The 19,017-nt window shown below is 43.9% G+C and overlaps 1 protein-coding gene and 1 long non-coding RNA gene across 22 annotated transcripts in view; one reads left to right on the top strand and one right to left on the bottom strand.

The window, feature by feature from the left end:
• Positions 1-19,017, top strand: part of LOC118372485 (1-acyl-sn-glycerol-3-phosphate acyltransferase gamma-like) — a 41,888-nt gene that overhangs the window by 5,023 nt on the left and 17,848 nt on the right. For 12 of the 18 annotated variants that reach the window (XR_008140170.1, XR_008140169.1, XR_008140168.1 and 9 more), the window contains exon 2: positions 10,202-11,614. The exons of 1 other annotated variant lie outside the window; for it this stretch is intronic. The gene's annotated coding sequence lies outside the window, so the exon portion shown is untranslated. The remainder of the gene's footprint in view (positions 1-10,201; positions 11,615-19,017) is intronic. 5 more of the 18 variants (XM_052522956.1, XM_035758403.2, XM_052522957.1 and 2 more) reach the window with 5 other exon arrangements.
• On the bottom strand, positions 15,589-18,120 carry LOC127931173 (uncharacterized). Of its 4 annotated transcripts, none has more exons than XR_008140172.1 (3): positions 18,096-18,120; positions 16,773-16,816; positions 15,589-15,782 (listed from the first exon to the last, which is right to left on the bottom strand). It is a non-coding gene; the product is annotated as an uncharacterized LOC127931173 (long non-coding RNA). The 4 variants fall into 4 exon arrangements; XR_008140174.1 differs by lacking the exon at positions 16,773-16,816 and adding an exon at positions 15,827-15,870; XR_008140175.1 differs by lacking the exon at positions 18,096-18,120 and adding an exon at positions 16,861-16,885.

Below are 19,017 nucleotides of genomic sequence, written 5' to 3'. Positions count from 1 at the left end.
GCTACTAAGCGACTGAGTGAAGAGCAAAATAAATCACTTGTTAAAATGCATATGGTAAAATGTTCTGATAAATGTGCCAACATGTTTAAGGAAAACAGACGGCAGACAGTGGACTACCTGTGATATTTAGCTATCTAAACACCTGTGTAAACAGAAGACGGACGCCACACACGTGTTGTCACTGAAAAATACTGTTGGCTGAAACTGTGTTACGACATTGTTCCACAAGTGTCTATTTTGCACTTGTGAAATTATTTTGATGTGATACGAAAGGAGAGGGTTTTATGTTTCTAGAACCAGAATCGATTCATGTTTAGATGGAGCATTTGATGTTTTGGCATCCAGAGCCAATTCACCTCTAAGCAGAACACATAAGGTCCTTGGACAATAAGGACTAATGTTAGACTCCTTTAGTCCATTTGTTGTACAACAATGTTTTTTTGTTAATCATGTATGTTTTTGTTTTATTATTATTAGACTGTAGTTGCCATATTCTTTTTCATTTGGACATGTAGCAACAGCTGTACAGTAGCAACAGCGGTATCTTAGCAACCTTCGATTTTCTGTCCCAATCATTTTAGATTACATATCTTGTTCATATGTACCTTCTCACCCCCAAAAGACATCAAGCATCATCTACGGGCATATCGTGATGTTTTTGACACAGCAGTCTCCCCCACAGGGGCACATATGGCAATCAGGGAAATAAAACAACGATTAAAAAATACTCAAACGTTTTAGGTGGAAAGGTACCTATTTCCTGACTCAAAACGGATAGTACTTTTGACAAGAGTACCTCGTTGGGCTTTACGCTTTCAATAAAACAATGAATTTGTCCACACTTAACAGATTTCTGAATCATGAGTTCAGTGGCAACGGAGCAGAGCGAAGCTTGCATCCAGCAAAGGTCAGAGTGCAAACTCCACGGAACTAGTTTCAATGTATGGAATCACCTGGTAGTTTCTGGATTTTGGGTACGCTTCTCCTTTGACTGAAGCTACAACCTTCAGGCTGTATTTCTGGGATTGCCGGGTGTGTTACACGCTGAACATGTCATGGTAGCACTGAAAAGGACTTGGCACGGAGTAAAGTAACATTGAGGGAATGTTTAATTAGTCAAACGTTTCCACTTTAGCATTGTCACTGCAGGAGAGGTGGCCGGACCTACGGAGAAGGACTTGGAGGGGGATAGTAAGACCAGGCTTAATCCCATTACCCTTGAGAAGTGAATGAATGGTGACTGGGGGTAGACCAAGGCAACTCCAAGCTCATCACTGAGCTCAGGTCCCTGGGACAGAACACCTCCCTCTGCACCTGGATCGTGGACTTATTGACGGGCTTCTCCCAGGTGGTGAGGGTAGGCAACAACACATCTGCCACGCTGACCCTCAACACCCCAGGGGTGTGTTCTTGATCCCCTCCTGTACTCTCTGTTCACCCACGACTGCGTGATCGCGCTCAACTCCAACACCACCATTGTTTGCTGACTACACAACGGGGACATAATCACTGATGACGATGAGACAGCCTGTAAGGAGGAGATCAGTGACCTGGCAGTGGTGCCAGGACAACAACCTCTCCCTTAATTTCAGCAAGACAAAGGAGCTGATTGTGGACTACAGGAAATGGAGGGACGAGCACGCTCATATCCACATTGACTGTAGTGGAGCAGGTCGAGAGCTTGCAAGTTCCTCTGGCTCCACATCACTAAGGAATTAACATGGTCCACACACACCAACACATTTGTGAAGAAGGCACGACAACACCTCTTCCCTCTCAAGTCTGGAACCAACAGGACCCTGAACAGCTTCTACCCCCAAGGAATGAGACTGCTAAATAGTCCGGGTAGCTATTTAGTTAAATAGTTAACCATTTGCAGTGCCCCACTTTTGACTCATCACATACGCTGATGGTTCTGCTTATTATCTATCCTGTTGCCTAGTCACTTTTTCCCTACCCACACTACCGTTCAAAGGAATGGGATCACTTTGAAATGTCCTTGTTTTTGAAAGAGAAACACTTTTTTTTTGTCCATTTAAAATAACATCAAATTGATCAGAAATACAGTGTAGACATCGTTAATGTTGTAAATGACTCTTGTAGATGGAAACGGCAGATAAAAAAAAGATAATTAAAATCCTAATTTAATGGAATATCTACATGGGCGTACAGAGGCCCATTATCAGCAACCATCACGCCTGTGTTCCAATGGCACGTTGTGTTAGCTAATCCAAGTTTATCATTTTAAAAGGCTAATTTAGCATTAGAAAACCCTTTTGCAATTATGTTAGCACAGCTGAAAAATTCTGATTTAAAGAAGCAATAAACTGGCCTTCTTTAGACTAGTTGAGTATCTGGAGCATCAGCATTTGTGGTCTCGATTACAGGCTCAAAATGGCCAGAAGCAAATAACTTTCTCCTGAAACTTGTCAGTCTATTCTTGTTCTGAGAAATGAAGTCTATTCCATGCGAGAAATTGCCAAGAACCTGAAAATCTCGTACAATGCTGTATCCTACTCCCTTCACAGAACAGCACAAACGTGCTCTAACCAGAATAGAAAGAGGAGTGGGAGGCCCCGGTGCACAACTGAGCAAGAGGACAAGTACATTAGTGTCTAGTTTGAGAAACGGATGCCTCACAAGTCCTCAACTGTCAGCTTCATTAAATGGTATCCGCAAAACACCAGTCTCAACATCAACAGTGAAGAGGCGACTCTGGGATGCTGGCCTTCTAGGCAGAGTTGCAAAGAAAAGTCCATATGTCAAAGTGTCCAGTCAAAATTAAAAATTAAGATGGGCAGAAGAACAAATTAAAAATTAAGATGGGCAGAAGAACAGACACTTTCTGTACATATCTACCACAATTACCTTGTACAATTACCTTGCACATTGACTCAGTACTGATACCCCCTGTATATAGCCAAGTTATCTTTACTCATAGTGTATTTATTCCTCGTCATTATTAATCTATTATTTCTCATTATTTTCCTCTGCAAGTAACTATTTCACTGTTAGTCTACACCTGTTGTTTACGAAGCATGTCCTTGTGGTGAATTAGAAAGCACACAAAGGGTGAGCCAAGACCGACAGCTCGCCTGTTCACTGCGCTCTAAGACAGCCACACAAACACAGGGCGGGCACAATAATCCTATCGTCTCGTAACCAACAGTTATGGACAATAAAGGTAAAGACACACTCCAGCTATTTCTGAACTTTTCCTGTTTGTAAAACAATATCTCACTAATGACTACAGTAATGTGCACTATGGTGAAATCACTCTGCTATTTCCCGGTTGCTACCATTTTAATAGTTTGCCTATTTTCAGTTTTTGCAAAACAAGCAACTATAGTGTAGAAAATCATTGCAGCATCTTACCCGCTGTGACATATATTTTCCATAACCAAAAATGTTGTATTTTCAGCTGTTTTGACGCTGGTGTACACATCTGAAAGTAAAACATGCAAAAAATACATTTTAAGAACGGGAAACAGAAATAGAGCACAGAACAGACTTACCACTTCTTAGACTTTCCTTCAATGAGTGACTGATCTATCACTCACATTTCTATGTGAATTTGATCGGGCCGCCCAAAAAATTACTTATTTCAGCTTTCATGGCGACAGGTAGCCTAGTGGTTAGAGCATTGGGCCAGTAACCGAAAGGTTGCTAAATCGTACCCCAGAGCTGTCGAGGTAAAAATCTGTCGTTCTGCCCCTGAACAAGGCAGTTAACCCACTGTTCCCCTGTAGGCCGTCATTATAAGTAAGAATTTGTTCTTATCTGACTTGCCTAGTTAAATAAAAGTTTTAGGGTAGATAAATGTTTCGAGCAAAATTAGTGTTTTTGGACACAACAGCAAGCTTCAAGGAGTGGGCCATTTTAAGGCGTTTGTCTGACAGTGCCCATCTCCCCACGTGTCCCATGTCATGAGGATAACTGAACCACCTATTGAGGTGTGCATCACATCAGTGGTACTTTGACAGGCTTTTCTGTCTCTCGTCTCCTGCTTGTGTGAATCATAATTTGACACGTGTACTGTATGTTCAACCCAAGGGGTTGCTCTGCTCTCTCTGCTTAGTCTGACTATATGATGAGCCTCCTTTACTTTGAATAGCTTAGTAGGAAATCAACTAAATGTATTAGAAAATATATACATTTTCCCAAGTTAATCTATTACTTTATTTAATTTCTGATTTATTGAAGTTAAATTGAAGTAAATGTATTGAAGACATGAACTAAATGCATCAGTGATCTGTATTTTCCTGTAACTTTCTGAAGAGGTGTGGGTGTGTGTGTCTACCACGTTGTGTAGCCGTTAGCGATGATGCTAATGTCATAAACAGTCTTCTGGTAGATGGAAATGCTTCCCAAAAGCCTATGCCTACCTGGCAGAACGGAGTCATGAATATTTGCATAAAACCAGTGGTCATTTGTTTTGCAAACTCTGCAATCACATGAGTGCTACAGAAATATTGCTATCCAGACCAGCCCGTCTCTGGCAAAGTTAAATTAAAGGGTAACTATACACAAAAATCTAAATTTCTTACATTGGTCAACATTTCAGAAGTGGTGTCCTGATGTGGTTTAAGCATTTTTTTTGTAGAGCGGAAACCTGAAAACTGGGGGGAAAACAGACACCTGGGAGAGGAAAAAACGGAATGCGGGGTAAATGAACAGAATCAGGCAAAAATGTAAACTGATTTTTAAATAGAATAGATAACCATAACCCCCAGTGAACCTGCTGCCAGGTGATCAAGGACAGGCAGCAGTTATTTTCCTACGCAACTTTAACCCAGTATCTGTCATCCTCTCCCAGGAATGTGCTCAGGCTGGTGTGGAGCTCATGCTCAGGCTGGTGTGGAGCTCGGGCTGGGGTGGAGCCCGAGCTCAGGCTGGGGTGGAGCCCGAGCTCAGGCTGGGGTGGAGCCCGAGCTCAGGCTGGGGTGGAGCCCGAGCTCAGGCTGGGGTGGAGCCCGAGCTCAGGCTGGGGTGGAGCCCGAGCTCAGGCTGGGGTGGAGCCCGAGCTCAGGCTGGGGTGGAGCCCGAGCTCAGGCTGGGGTGGAGCCCGAGCTCAGGCTGGGGTGGAGCCCGAGCTCAGGCTGGGGTGGAGCCCGAGCTCAGGCTGGGGTGGAGCCCGAGCTCAGGCTGGCTGTTTACTTGAGTTGGATCCCACTGGTATTGCTTTGCATAGAGATGACCTACTATGTGATGCTTTGAGGGTAGTCCTGAGGCAGTGATAACCGATCCTGGAACAAGGTGTGTTACATGGTTCCCTTTCAGCCCTGGTTGACTTGAAAGACAGACTGATGGAGAGAGGGAAAGAGAAACTGGAAGCTAAAGATGCAGAAAGATCACATATAATACCCATAACCCTAGTGTGTTACACCGGGGTCTGTTACCATGGCAACTATGTGATAATATGGTCCTTTTGAGGATGTCAAAGGAGGTGGATTCTTTCAAGTGATCCAATTATTATTATTTTATTTTTCTCACTGTAAGTGCACACCGGAAGCATTTTATTCCAATATTTATTGCAGTGAGTTGGAAAATAAATAGATTGTGTGTGTGTGTGTGAGAGAGAGAGAGAGAACGTGCTCTTTACTTTCTCTTACCTCAAAGCACAGCCTTGTCCTTTGGTCTCAGTTGGAAGCTTTGACTACAAGGATACACAGGCAGCTCTCATTCTGATACTCTCTGGTTAATGCCCTAAATGTAGGTGATTTTTATTACAGCATTTCAATGCCCTTCTATTTTTCACCTGGTGGGACGTGGGGAGATTCTCTCTCAAAGTGGCTAGGAATTGACTTGTTTGGCTACCTGGTCCCAGTCTTGTCTATTCCCAACCACGTGCTTTCTTTATCCCGCTGGTTTGACTGGCAGTTTCTCACAGATGCCCAAAATCCACCCCTACATCTGCCTGGACCATCTGGGCCTTACCACTGAGATTCCAATTTGGCCCACACAGTCCTAATGTTTGGACACCACTGGGCTTGACCTTTCCTGTAGGCCTATATCTGAGATGATTGGTGGGGGTAGTCCTAACCAATATGGCATGATTAAAGAAAAAAAAAAATATATATAGAGCTTTTCATAGAATCTCAAAGTGCCTCGAGCATCAAAAAAAACTAAGCAATACATCATGAGAGGTCAAGTCTTTGAAAGCTGCATCCTCTGAAGATGGAGAGGGTCATTTCATGACTACAAGAGGTGACCTTAGTGAAGTCCTAACCAAGTTTGTAACCCCACAGAATGTGGAAAAAGTCAATGGGTGTGCATGCTTTCTGAATACATTCTCTATAGCACATGGTTTAGCAGTGTCTCAGGATTGGGGCTAATTTCAGACTGTGTGAGAGAATAGTCTGTCTCTGTAACAGTATCCCACCACTCTCCCTTCCTCTGGGGTCATGGTCGTAACCCTGTTTGTTCCAGATGGTGTCTGGCCAGCCAGAGCGAGACTGAATCTTCAGATAGGATGTAACGATACCATTATTGCGATGTTTTTTTCCATGGTCCATGGTCCTTCTGTAGCTCAGTTGGTAGAGCATGGCGCTTGTAACGCCAGGGTAGTGGGTTCGATTCCCGGGACCACCCATACGTAGAATGTATGCACACATGACTGTAAGTCGCTTTGGATAAAAGCGTCTGCTAAATGGCATTTATTATTATTATTATTATTATTATTATAAAATATAAAGCAACTCTTTTTTGGTTCTTTAAAACCCTGTTATATGTCAAATATTTTGTTCTATAGTCTGGAAAATGAATCAATGTTGACTCTGGATGACAACAATGTCAGGGCTGTTTTCCTAAAGGAGTTAAATATACTATGTGTTTTGTTTCCTTGCAACGATGCTAAGGAATACTGCGGTACTGGCATGGGCCCGGCCCTTCTCAGCAGCTGTCGGGGTAGTCACCTAAGGAGTTGGCTCGGCTACCTCGTGTCTGAAGAGAGGGAACCAGTACCAAGATTCCTCCTAGTGCAAAGGGCCAGCTGGCTACTGATGTGAATGTAGCCTACTATTAATTCATTATGAGGAATTTAAAGTATTTAGGAATCCTATCAGTGAAGAAGCCAATCCACTATGGAGTATGTGGACTAGTCACTCAGTAGCCTATGTGAGCTGCTCACTAAGGAGTATTTTAACTAGTACCCCTATTTACTGTTGGGTTATTTAATTGCCATGGTTTAAATAACGAGCAGGCACTTCTGGATAGAGCAGACACACTAAATCAAATGTTAGTTATTTGTCACATGCGCCGAATACAACCGGTGTAGACCCTACAGTGAAATGCTTACTTACAAGCCCTTAACCAACAATGTTTTTAAGAAGTTTTAAGAAAAATAAGTGTTAAGTAGAAAATCAAGGTAACAAATAATTAAAAGGCAGCAGTAAAATACAGAGTCAATGTGCACCGGTTAGTGAAGGTAATTGAGGTAATATGTACATGTAGGTAGAGTTAAAGTGACTTTGCATAGATAATAAACAGTAGCAGCAACGTAAAAGAGAGGTCTGGGTAGCCCTTTGATTAGTTGTTCAGGAGTATTATGGCTTGGAGGTAGAAGCTGTTAAGCCTTTTAGACCTAGACTTGGCGCTCCGGTACCGCTTGCCGTGCGGTAGTCTATGACGGGTGGCTGGAGTCTGACAATTTTTTTTAGGGCCTTCCTCTGACACCGCCTGGTATAGAGGTCCTGAATTGCAGGAAGCTTGGCCCTAGTGATGTACTGGGCCGTACGCACTACCCTCTGTAGTGCCTTCTGGTCTGAGGCCGAGCAGTTGCCATACCAGGCAGTGATGCAACCAGTCAGGATCTGAGGACCCATGCCAAATCTTTTCAGTCTCCTGAGGGGGAATAGGCTTTGTCGTGCCCTCTTCACGACTGTCTTGGTGTGCTTGGACCATGTTAGTTTGTTGGTGATGTGGACACCAAGGTTCTTGAAGCTCTCAGCCTGCTCCACTACAGCCCTGTAGATGAGAATGGGGGCGTGCTTGGTCCTCCTGTTCCTGTAGTCCACAATCATCTTCTTTGTCTTGATCACATTGAGGGGGAAATTGTTGTCCTGGCATCACACGGCCAGGTCTCTGACCTTCCTGTAGGCCTACCACTGTTGTGTCATCTCTAAACTTAATGATGGTGTTGGAGTCGTGCCTGGCTGTGCAGTCATGGATGAACAGGGAGTACAGGAGGGGACTGCGCACGCATGCCTGTGGGTCCCCCTGTTGAGGATCAGCGTGGCGGATGTGTTGTTACCTACCCTTACCACCTGGGGGTGACCTGTGAGGGCACTTGTTGAATGCTGAGCTGTAGTCAATGAATAGCATTCTCACATAGGTGTTCCTTTTGCCCAGGTGGGAAAAGGCAGTGTGGAGTGCAATAGAGATTGCATCATCTGTTGGGGCTGCATGGAAATTGGAGTGGGTCTAGGGTTTCTGGGATAATGGTGTTGATGTGAGCCATGACCAGCCTTTCAAAGCACTTCAGGCTACAGACGTGAGTGCTACGGACCGGTAGTCATTTATGCAGGTTACCTTGGTGTCTTTGGGCACAGGGTCTATGGTGGTCTACTTGAAACATGTTGGTATTACAGTCTCAGACAGGGAGAGGTTGAAAATGTCAGTGAAGACACTTGCCAGTTGGTCGGAGCACACGTCCTGGTAATCTGTTTGACCCTGCGGCCCTGTGAATGTTGACTTGTTTAAATGTCTTACTCACATCGGCTGTGGAGAGCGTATTCACACAGTCGTCCGGAACAGCTGATTCTCTCATGCATGTCTCAGTGTTACTTGCCACGACGTGAGCATAAAGTCATTTAGCTCGTCTGGATAAAGATAAACTCTCTTGGTAAATAGTGTGTTCTACCTCAGGCAAGCAAAACCTTGAGACTTCCTTACTATTAGACTTCGTGCACTAGCTGTTGTTTACAAATATACGCAGACCACCACCCATTGACTTACCGGAGGCGGCTGTTCTACCTTGCCGATGCAGCGTAAACCCCACAAGCTGTATGTCGTTGTTCAGCCACGACTTGGTGAAAAATAAAATATTACAGTTTTTATTAATGTCCCGTTGGTAGGGTATTTGTGATCGTAGTTAGTCTATTTTGATTGTGGTGTAATCTAATAGGACTGATGGTAGTGGCAGATTACACACTTTCCGTCAGATCCTTAGAAGGCACCCTGACCTACGTCCCCGATATCTGTCTCTTTCTCCTGCGAATCTCTGGGATTTGGGCCTTGTCGGTTGTCTGAAGGAAATCCTTTGTCTGCCTCGTTAAAGAAAAAAAACTTTGTCCATTACGAGGTCATACGAGATGGTGGCAGAAACATTATGTACAAATAATGCAAAAAAAACATACACAATAATAGCACAATTGGTTAGGAAACTGTAAAACGGCAGCCATCTCCTCCGCTGCCAATCCTCCGGTGCCAATGACGGCCCACCTGTTAGTAGTCCCCTCCTGTATTGTACATTCGACGGTATCTAGGCCTATCCCTGTGATCTAAGCCAATTGTGAGGGTAACACTTAAGTTCCCTCCCAGACCTTTGTAAGCCACACAAAAATTAGCCTTGAGTTCCCTGGTTGTTTGAATTTGTTTACAGGCCAAATAGCACCATGACCTGCTGTGTAGTGGACAAACCTCAACATGGAGCTTCACACTCGGTCAGTGATGTTTTTTCTGTTTGTTTAACCTTTTATTTAACTAGGCAAGTCCGTTAAGGACAACTTCTTATTTTACAATGACGGCCTAACCCGGATGACGCTGGGCCAATTGTTCGCCGCCCTATGTGACTCCAGATCACAGCCGGTTGTGATACAGCCCGGCATCGAACCAGGGTGTCTACAGTGACGCCTCTAGCACTGAGATGCAGTGCCTTAAACCGCTCCGCCGGGAGCCGGTGGTTCAATACAGCAAGTAGACCCGCGACCTTCTCAGAGCTGTGAGAAGACAACCCGCGACCTTCTCAGAGCTGTGAGAAGACAACCCGCGACCTTCTCAGAGCTGTGAGAAGACAACCCGCGACCTTCTCAGAGCTGTGAGAAGACTACCCGTGACCTTCTCAGAGCAAGACAACCGATTCTTAGAACTTATTTGTACTGATGAAGGAACCGTGTTTGTGATCTACAGACTCTGGGGTCATTTCAGCAGGCCATGACAAACCCACCATCTCAGATTGTTCTGAAATAATTTCTGTATTTAGAAGTCTGATTTAGCTGAAGCCAGGAGCTGAAGGTGATGATGATATCTCTCAGTGAAGAGGAGAGCTAGACTACGCAGCACAAGCAAGGTACTATATATATATTTTTTTTTATATATGAATCCTATCATATATAATGGCCAATTTGGGTGCAGCCAGATTAATTTCTCAGAGATCTAATTATATTTAAACAGATTAATGTTGCAGGAATGTTTTATCTTTTCTGTTTCTAACAGAACAGTCTGAGATGGTGGGTGTCCAAGTCCCCATTCTGGTGCTTTTTGAGGTGGAATGACCGTCTGCTATTTCTGCCACTCGTTCAAATGATTCTACACACAAACAGACAATCATATCATCACACTTGCACACAATCTCTGCCTCTCTTCCTCCCTCTCTGGCCAGCTGGTGTTTATCGTCCCTGAGAAATGGAGACGACATGGTTGTCCTGTCCTGTGAGGGAACAAAATACTTTTCCCTCTCTGAGATATACTGATATACTCACTGATACACACCTTTACATCACATTGTATCCCCTATGAGATGAGAGCATGCAGCCTCCAGGCATTGTCTGGTCTTATAACCCAAACCAGAGCTTAAACACCTCGGAGAACAGAAGGGAAAGATGAGAGACAAGTGAAGAGATGGAGAGGTAATGGGAAGTTGAATGTGAGATTAGAGGGATGAAGGGGAGGATGAGTAGGAGTTAAGGAGTTAGTCGAATAGAGGGATGTAATATAATGACAAGCAGAGGTGGAGTGTGCAGAGGAAGCTCTTGGTATTCAGGGTTGATCCTGTCTTCAGTGCATGAAGACTGATCTGTTTCTGATTTCAGCTGCATAATGGAATTGTCTTGGCAATGACAGGGGAGTACAAACTGATCCGGGACCAGGCTAGCCTGCACGGGAGGTCACGGTGGACTGGAGGGCTGCGTGATGTTGTGACTCAGTGCTCTGTTTGAGTGAGCGTTGGTCTAAATCACAAAGACTGATAGTCACTGCACTCACACACACACACACACACCGAAACGCATGCATTTGCTGTGACACAAAATGTAATCCTCCTTGTCTGTCAAACACTCAGTCACTTCAGTCTGTGATGGACCTACACTCATACTCTTCTGTGACACACACACACACACACACAATATAGCACATTCTCATGCTCTGCCAGAAAGATTTAGTGAGAAACTGTATGTTTCCCCTCTGGTCTCTGATAGCTTCCAGTTCAGTAGATTCTGGTTGGTAATGAGGTTGGCTACACCAGCTTCCTGGTTACCTCTTCCTGTTGTGCAACCGTACTGTATGGTTTACAGTAGACTTTCCTTATATTAACCTCTGACACTCTCTGTCTCAGATCTGTAATACTGAGTGAAGGGCCGTGCGAGAGGGACTTATAAAAGAGAACCCACCTTGCTTGGTAAGAATGAAAGAAACTTTGATGTCTTCTCAAATCACTCTCAGAACCAACCACACACATCCTCCCTTTTTGAAATGGATTTCTGTAATCTTCTCTCTGAGCAACCACATCTAGCAACCTGGGCTTTGTTTCTGCAGTTACAACCACATCTGTGGCAACCTGGGCTTTGTTTCTGCATTTACAACCACATCTAATGTAGCCACCTGGGCTTCATTTCTGCATTTACAACCACAGCTAATGAAGCAACCTGGGCTTGATTTCTGCATTTACAACCACATCTAGCAACCTGGGCTTGATTTCTGCATTTACAACCACATCTAATGATGCAACCTGGGCTTCATTTCTGCATTTACAACCACATCTTGCAACCTGGGCTTCATTTCTGCATTTACAACCACATCTAGCAACCTGGGCTTCATTTCTGCATTTACAACCACAGCTAATGAAGCAATCTGGGCTTCATTTCTGCATTTACAACCATATCTTGCAACCTGGGATTAATTTCTGCATTTACAACCACAGCTAATGAAGCAACCTTGGCTTCATTTCTGCATTTACAACCACAGCTAATGTAGCCACCTGGGCTTCATTTCTGCATTTACAACCACAGCTAATGAAGCAATCTGGGCTTCATTTCTGCATTTACAACCACATCTTGCAACCTGGGATTCATTTCTGCATTTACAACCACATCTGTGGCAACCTGGGCTTTGTTTCTGCATTTACAACCACATCTAATATAGCCACCTGGGCTTAATTTCTGCATTTACAACCACAGCTAATGAAGCAACCTGGGCTTCATTTCTGCATTTACAACCACAGCTAATGTAGCCACCTGGGCTTCATTTCTGCATTTACAACCACAGCTAATGTAGCCACCTGGGCTTCCTTTCTGCATTTACAACCACATCTAATGTAGCCACCTGGGCTTCATTTCTGCATTTACAACCACAGCTAATGAAGCAACCTGGGCTTCATTTCTGCATTTACAACCACATCTAATGTAGCAACCTGGGCTTCATTTCTGCATTTACAACCACATCTAATGTAGCCACCTGGGCTTCATTTCTGCATTTACAACCACAGCTAATGTAGCCACCTGGGCTTCCTTTCTGCATTTACAACCACATCTAATGTAGCCACCTGGGCTTCATTTCTGCATTTACAACCACAGCTAATGAAGCAACCTGGGCTTCATTTCTGCATTTACAACCACATCTTGCAACCTGGGCTTCATTTCTGCATTTACAACCACATCTAATGTAGCAACCTGGGCTTCATTTCTGCATTTACAACCACAGCTAATGAAGCAACCTGGGCTTCATTTCTGCATTTACAACCACATCTTGCAACCTGGGCTTCATTTCTGCATTTACAACCACATCTAGCAACCTGGGCTTCATTTCTGCATTTACAACCACAGCTAATGAAGCAACCTGGGCTTCATTTCTGCATTTACAACCACATCTTGCAACCTGGGCTTCATTTCTGCATTTACAACCACAGCTAATGAAGCAACCTGGGCTTCATTTCTGCATTTACAACCACATCTTGCAACCTGGGCTTCGTTTCTGCATAAACAACCACATCTAGCAACCTGGGCTTTGTTTCTGCATTTACAACCACATCTAATGTAGCAACCTGGGCTTTGTTTCTGCATTTACAACCACATCTAGCAACCTGGGCTTCATTTCTGCATTTACAACCACAGCTAATGTAGCCACCTGGGCTTCCTTTCTGCATTTACAACCACATCTAATGTAGCCACCTGGGCTTCATTTCTGCATTTACAACCACAGCTAATGAAGCAACCTGGGCTTCATTTCTGCATTTACAACCACATCTTGCAACCTGGGCTTCATTTCTGCATTTACAACCACATCTTGCAACCTGGGCTTCATTTCTGCATTTACAACCACATCTAATGTAGCAACCTGGGCTTCATTTCTGCATTTACAACCACATCTAATGTAGCAACCTGGGCTTTGTTTCTGCAGTTACAACCACATCTGTGGCAACCTGGGCTTTGTTTCTGCATTTACAACCACATCTGTGGCAACCTGGGCTTTGTTTCTGCATTTACAACCACATCTGTGGCAACCTGGGCTTTGTTTCTGCATTTACAACCACATCTAATGTAGCAACCTGGGCTTCATTTCTGCATTTACAACCACAGCTAATGTAGCCACCTGGGCTTCCTTTCTGCATTTACAACCACATCTAATGTAGCCACCTGGGCTTCATTTCTGCATTTACAACCACATCTAATGAAGCAACCTGGGCTTCATTTCTGCATTTACAACCACATCTTGCAACCTGGGCTTCATTTCTGCATTTACAACCACATCTAATGTAGCAACCTGGGCTTCATTTCTGCATTTACAACCACAGCTAATGAAGCAACCTGGGCTTCATTTCTGCATTTACAACCACAGCTAATGAAGCAACCTGGGCTTCATTTCTGCATTTACAACCACATCTAGCAACCTGGGCTTGATTTCTGCATTTACAACCACATCTTGCAACCTGGGCTTCATTTCTGCATTTACAACCACATCTAGCAACCTGGGCTTCATTTCTGCATTTACAACCACAGCTAATGAAGCAACCTGGGCTTCATTTCTGCATTTACAACCACATCTTGCAACCTGGGCTTCATTTCTGCATTTACAACCACATCTTGCAACCTGGGCTTCATTTCTGCATTTACAACCACATCTAATGTAGCCACCAGGGCTTCATTTCTGCATTTACAACCACAGCTAATGAAGCAACCTGGGCTTCATTTCTGCATTTACAACCACAGCTAATGAAGCAACCTGGGCTTCATTCCTGCATTTACAACCACATCTTGCAACCTGGGCTTCATTTCTGCATTTACAACCACATCTAATGTAGCAACCTGGGCTTCATTTCTGCATTTACAACCACAGCTAATATAGCCACCTGGGCTTCATTTCTGCATTTACAACCACAGCTAATGTAGCAACCTGGGCTTCATTCCTGCATTTACAACCACATCTAATGTAGCAACCTGGGCTTCCTTTCTGCATTTACAACCACAGCTAATGAAGCAACCTGGGCTTCATTTCTGCATTATTACCACATCGGTGGCAACCTGGGCTTTGTTTCTGCATTTACAACCACATCTAATGTAGCCACCTGGGCTTCATTTCTGCATTTACAACCACAGCTAATGAAGCAACCTGGGCTTCCTTTCTGCATTTACAACCACATCTAATGTAGCCACCAGGGCTTCATTTCTGCATTTACAACCACAGCTAATGAAGCAACCTGGGCTTCATTTCTGCATTTACAACCACAGCTAATGTAGCAACCTGGGCTTCATTTCTGCATTTACAACCACAGCTAATGAAGCAACCTGGGCTTCATTTCTGCATTTACAACCACAGCTAATGAAGCAACCTGGGCTTCATTTCTGCATTTACAACCACAGCTAATGAAGCAACCTGGGCTTCATTTCTGCATTTACAACCACATCTAATGTAGCAACCTGGGCTTCCTTTCTGCATTTACAACCACAGCTAATGAAGCAACCTGGGCTTCATTTCTGCATTTACAACCACATCTTGCAACCTGGGCTTCATTTCTGCATTATAACCACATCGGTGGCAACCTGGGCTTTGTTTCTGCATTTACAACCACATCTAATGTAGCCACCTGGGCTTCATTTCTGCATTTACAACCACAGCTAATGTAGCCACCTGGGCTTCATTTCTGCATTTACAACCACAGCTAATGAAGCAACCTGGGCTTCCTTTCTGCATTTACAACCACAGCTAATGAAGCAACCTGGGCTTCATTTCTGCATTTACAACCAGGGCTTCATTTCTGCATTTACAACCACAGCTAATGAAGCAACCTGGGCTTCATTTCTGTATTTACAACCACAGCTAATGAAGCAACCTGGGCTTCATTTCTGCATTTACAACCACAGCTAATGAAGCAACCTGGGCTTCATTTCTGCATTTACAACCAGGGCTTCATTTCTGCATTTACAACCACAGCTAATGAAGCAACCTGGGCTTCATTTCTGTATTTACAACCACAGCTAATGAAGCAACCTGGGCTTCATTTCTGCATTTACAACCACATCTTGCAACCTGGGCTTCATTTCTGCATTTACAACCACATCTAATGTAGCCACCTGGGCTTCATTTCTGCATTTACAACCACAGCTAATGAAGCAACCTGGGCTTCATTTCTGCATTTACAACCACATCTAATGTAGCAACCTGGGCTTCATTTCTGCATTTACAACCACAGCTAATGTAGCCACCTGGGCTTCATTTCTGCATTTACAACCTCCGCTAATGAAGCAACCTGTGCTTAATTTCTGCATTTACAACCACAGCTAATGAAGCAACCTGGGCTTCATTTCTGCATTTACAACCACAGCTAATGTAGCCACCTGGGCTTCATTTCTGCATTTACAACCTCCGCTAATGAAGCAACCTGTGCTTAATTTCTGCATTTACAACCACAGCTAATGAAGCAACCTGGGCTTCATTTCTGCATTACAACCACAGCTAATGTAGCCACCTGGGCTTCATTTCTGCATTTACAACCACAGCTAATGAAGCAACTTGGGCTTCATTTCTGCATTTACAACCACATCTAATGTAGCAACCTGGGCTTCATTTCTGCATTTACAACCACAGCTAATGTAGCCACCTGGGCTTCATTTCTGCATTTACAACCACAGCTAATGTAGCCACCTGGGCTTCATTTCTGCATTTACAACCACAGCTAATGAAGCAACCTGGGCTTCATTTCTGCATTTACAACCACATCTTGCAACTGGGCTTCATTTCTGCATTTACAACCACATCTAGCAACCTGGGCTTCATTTCTGCATTTACAACCACAGCTAATGAAGCAACCTGGGCTTCATTTCTGCATTTACAACCACATCTAGCAACCTGGGCTTCATTTCTGCATTTACAACCACAGCTAATGAAGCAACCTGGGCTTCATTTCTGCATTTACAACCACATCTAGCAACCTGGGCTTGATTTCTGCATTTACAACCACATCCAATGTAGCCACCTGGGCTTGATTTCTGCATTTACAACCACATCTAATGTAGCAACCTGGGCTTGATTTCTGCATTTACAACCACATCTAATGTAGCAACCTGGGCTTCATTTCTGCATTTACAACCACATCTAATGTAGCAACCTGGGCTTTGTTTCTGCATTTACAACCACATCTAATGTAGCAACCTGGGCTTTGTTTCTGCAGTTACAACCACATCTGTGGCAACCTGGGCTTTGTTTCTGCATTTACAACCACATCTGTGGCAACCTGGGCTTCATTTCTGCATTTACAACCACAGCTAATGAAGCAACCTGGGCTTCATTTCTGCATTTACAACCACATCTAGCAACCTGGGCTTGATTTCTGCATTTACAACCACATCTAGCAACCTGGGCTTCATTTCTGCATTTACAACCACAGCTAATGTAGCCACCTGGGCTTCATTTCTGCATTTACAACCACAGCTAATGAAGCAACCTGGGCTTCATTTCTGCATTTACAACCACAGCTAATGAAGCAACCTGGGCTTCATTTCTGCATTTACAACCACATCTTGCAACCTGGGCTTCATTTCTGCATTTACAACCACATCTAATGTAGCAACCTGGGCTTCATTTCTGCATCTACAACCACAGCTAATGAAGCAACCTGGGCTTCATTTCTGCATTTACAACCACATCTAATGTAGCAACCTGGGCTTCATTTCTGCATTTACAACCACAGCTAATGAAGCAACCTGGGCTTCATTTCTGCATTTACAACCACAGCTAATGAAGCAACCTGGGCTTCATTTCTGCATTTACAACCACAGCTAATGAAGCAACCTGGGCTTCATTTCTGCATTTACAACCACAGCTAATATAGCCACCTGGGCTTCATTTCTGCATTTACAACCACAGCTAATGAAGCAACTTGGGCTTAATTCCTGCATTTACAACCACATCTAATGTAGCAACCTGGGCTTCCTTTCTGCATTTACAACCACAGCTAATGTAGCCACCTGGGCTTCATTTCTGCATTTACAACCACAGCTAATGTAGCCACCTGGGCTTCATTTCTGCATTTACAACCACAGCTAATGAAGCAACCTGGGCTTCATTTCTGCATTTACAACCACATCTTGCAACCTGGGCTTCATTTCTGCATTTACAACCACATCTAGCAACCTGGGCTTCATTTCTGCATTTACAACCACAGCTAATGAAGCAACCTGGGCTTCATTTCTGCATTTACAACCACATCTAGCAACCTGGGCTTAATTTCTGCATTTACAACCACAGCTAATGAAGCAACCTGGGCTTCATTTCTGCATTTACAACCACATCTAGCAACCTGGGCTTGATTTCTGCATTTACAACCACATCCAATGTAGCCACCTGGGCTTTGTTTCTGCATAAACAACCACATCTAATGTAGCAACCTGGGCTTTGTTTCTGCAGTTACAACCACATCTGTGGCAACCTGGGCTTTGTTTCTGCATTTACAACCACATCTGTGGCAACCTGGGCTTTGTTTCTGCATTTACAACCACATCTAATGTAGCCACCTGGGCTTTGTTTCTGCATAAACAACCACATCTAATGTAGCCACCTGGGCTTTGTTTCTGCATAAACAACCACATCTAATGTAGCAACCTGGGCTTTGTTTCTGCATAAACAACCACATCTAATGTAGCCACCTGGGCTTTGTTTCTGCATAAACAACCACATCTAATGTAGCCACCTGGGCTTTGTTTCTGCATAAACAACCACATCTAATGTAGCCACCTGGGCTTTGTTTCTGCATAAACAACCACATCTAGCAACCTGGGCTTTGTTTCTGCATTTACAACCACATCTAATGTAGCAACCTGGGCTTTGTTTCTGCATAAACAACCACATCTAATGTAGCCACCTGGGCTTTGTTTCTGCATAAACAACCACATCTAGCAACCTGGGCTTTGTTTCTGCATTTACAACCACATCTAATGTAGCCACCTGGGCTTTGTTTCTGCATAAACAACCACATCTAATGTAGCCACCTGGGCTTTGTTTCTGCATAAACAACCACATCTAGCAACCTGGGCTTTGTTTCTGCATTTACAACCACATCTAATGTAGCAACCTGGGCTTTGTTTCTGCATTTACAACCACATCTAATGTAGCAACCTGGGCTTTGTTTCTGCATTTACAACCACATCTAATGTAGCCACCTGGGCTTTGTTTCTACATTACAACCACATCCAATGTAGCAACCTGGGCTTCGTTTCTGCATTTACAACCACAGCTAATGTAGCCACCTGGGCTTTGTTTCTGCATTTACAACCACATCTAATGTAGCCACCTGGGCTTTGTTTCTGCATA

The sequence above is a fragment of the Oncorhynchus keta genome, chromosome 7, assembly GCF_023373465.1.
Source record: "Oncorhynchus keta strain PuntledgeMale-10-30-2019 chromosome 7, Oket_V2, whole genome shotgun sequence".
In the NCBI taxonomy this organism is placed as follows: domain Eukaryota; kingdom Metazoa; phylum Chordata; class Actinopteri; order Salmoniformes; family Salmonidae; genus Oncorhynchus; species Oncorhynchus keta.
This window is presented reverse-complemented; position numbering and strand designations above follow the sequence as displayed.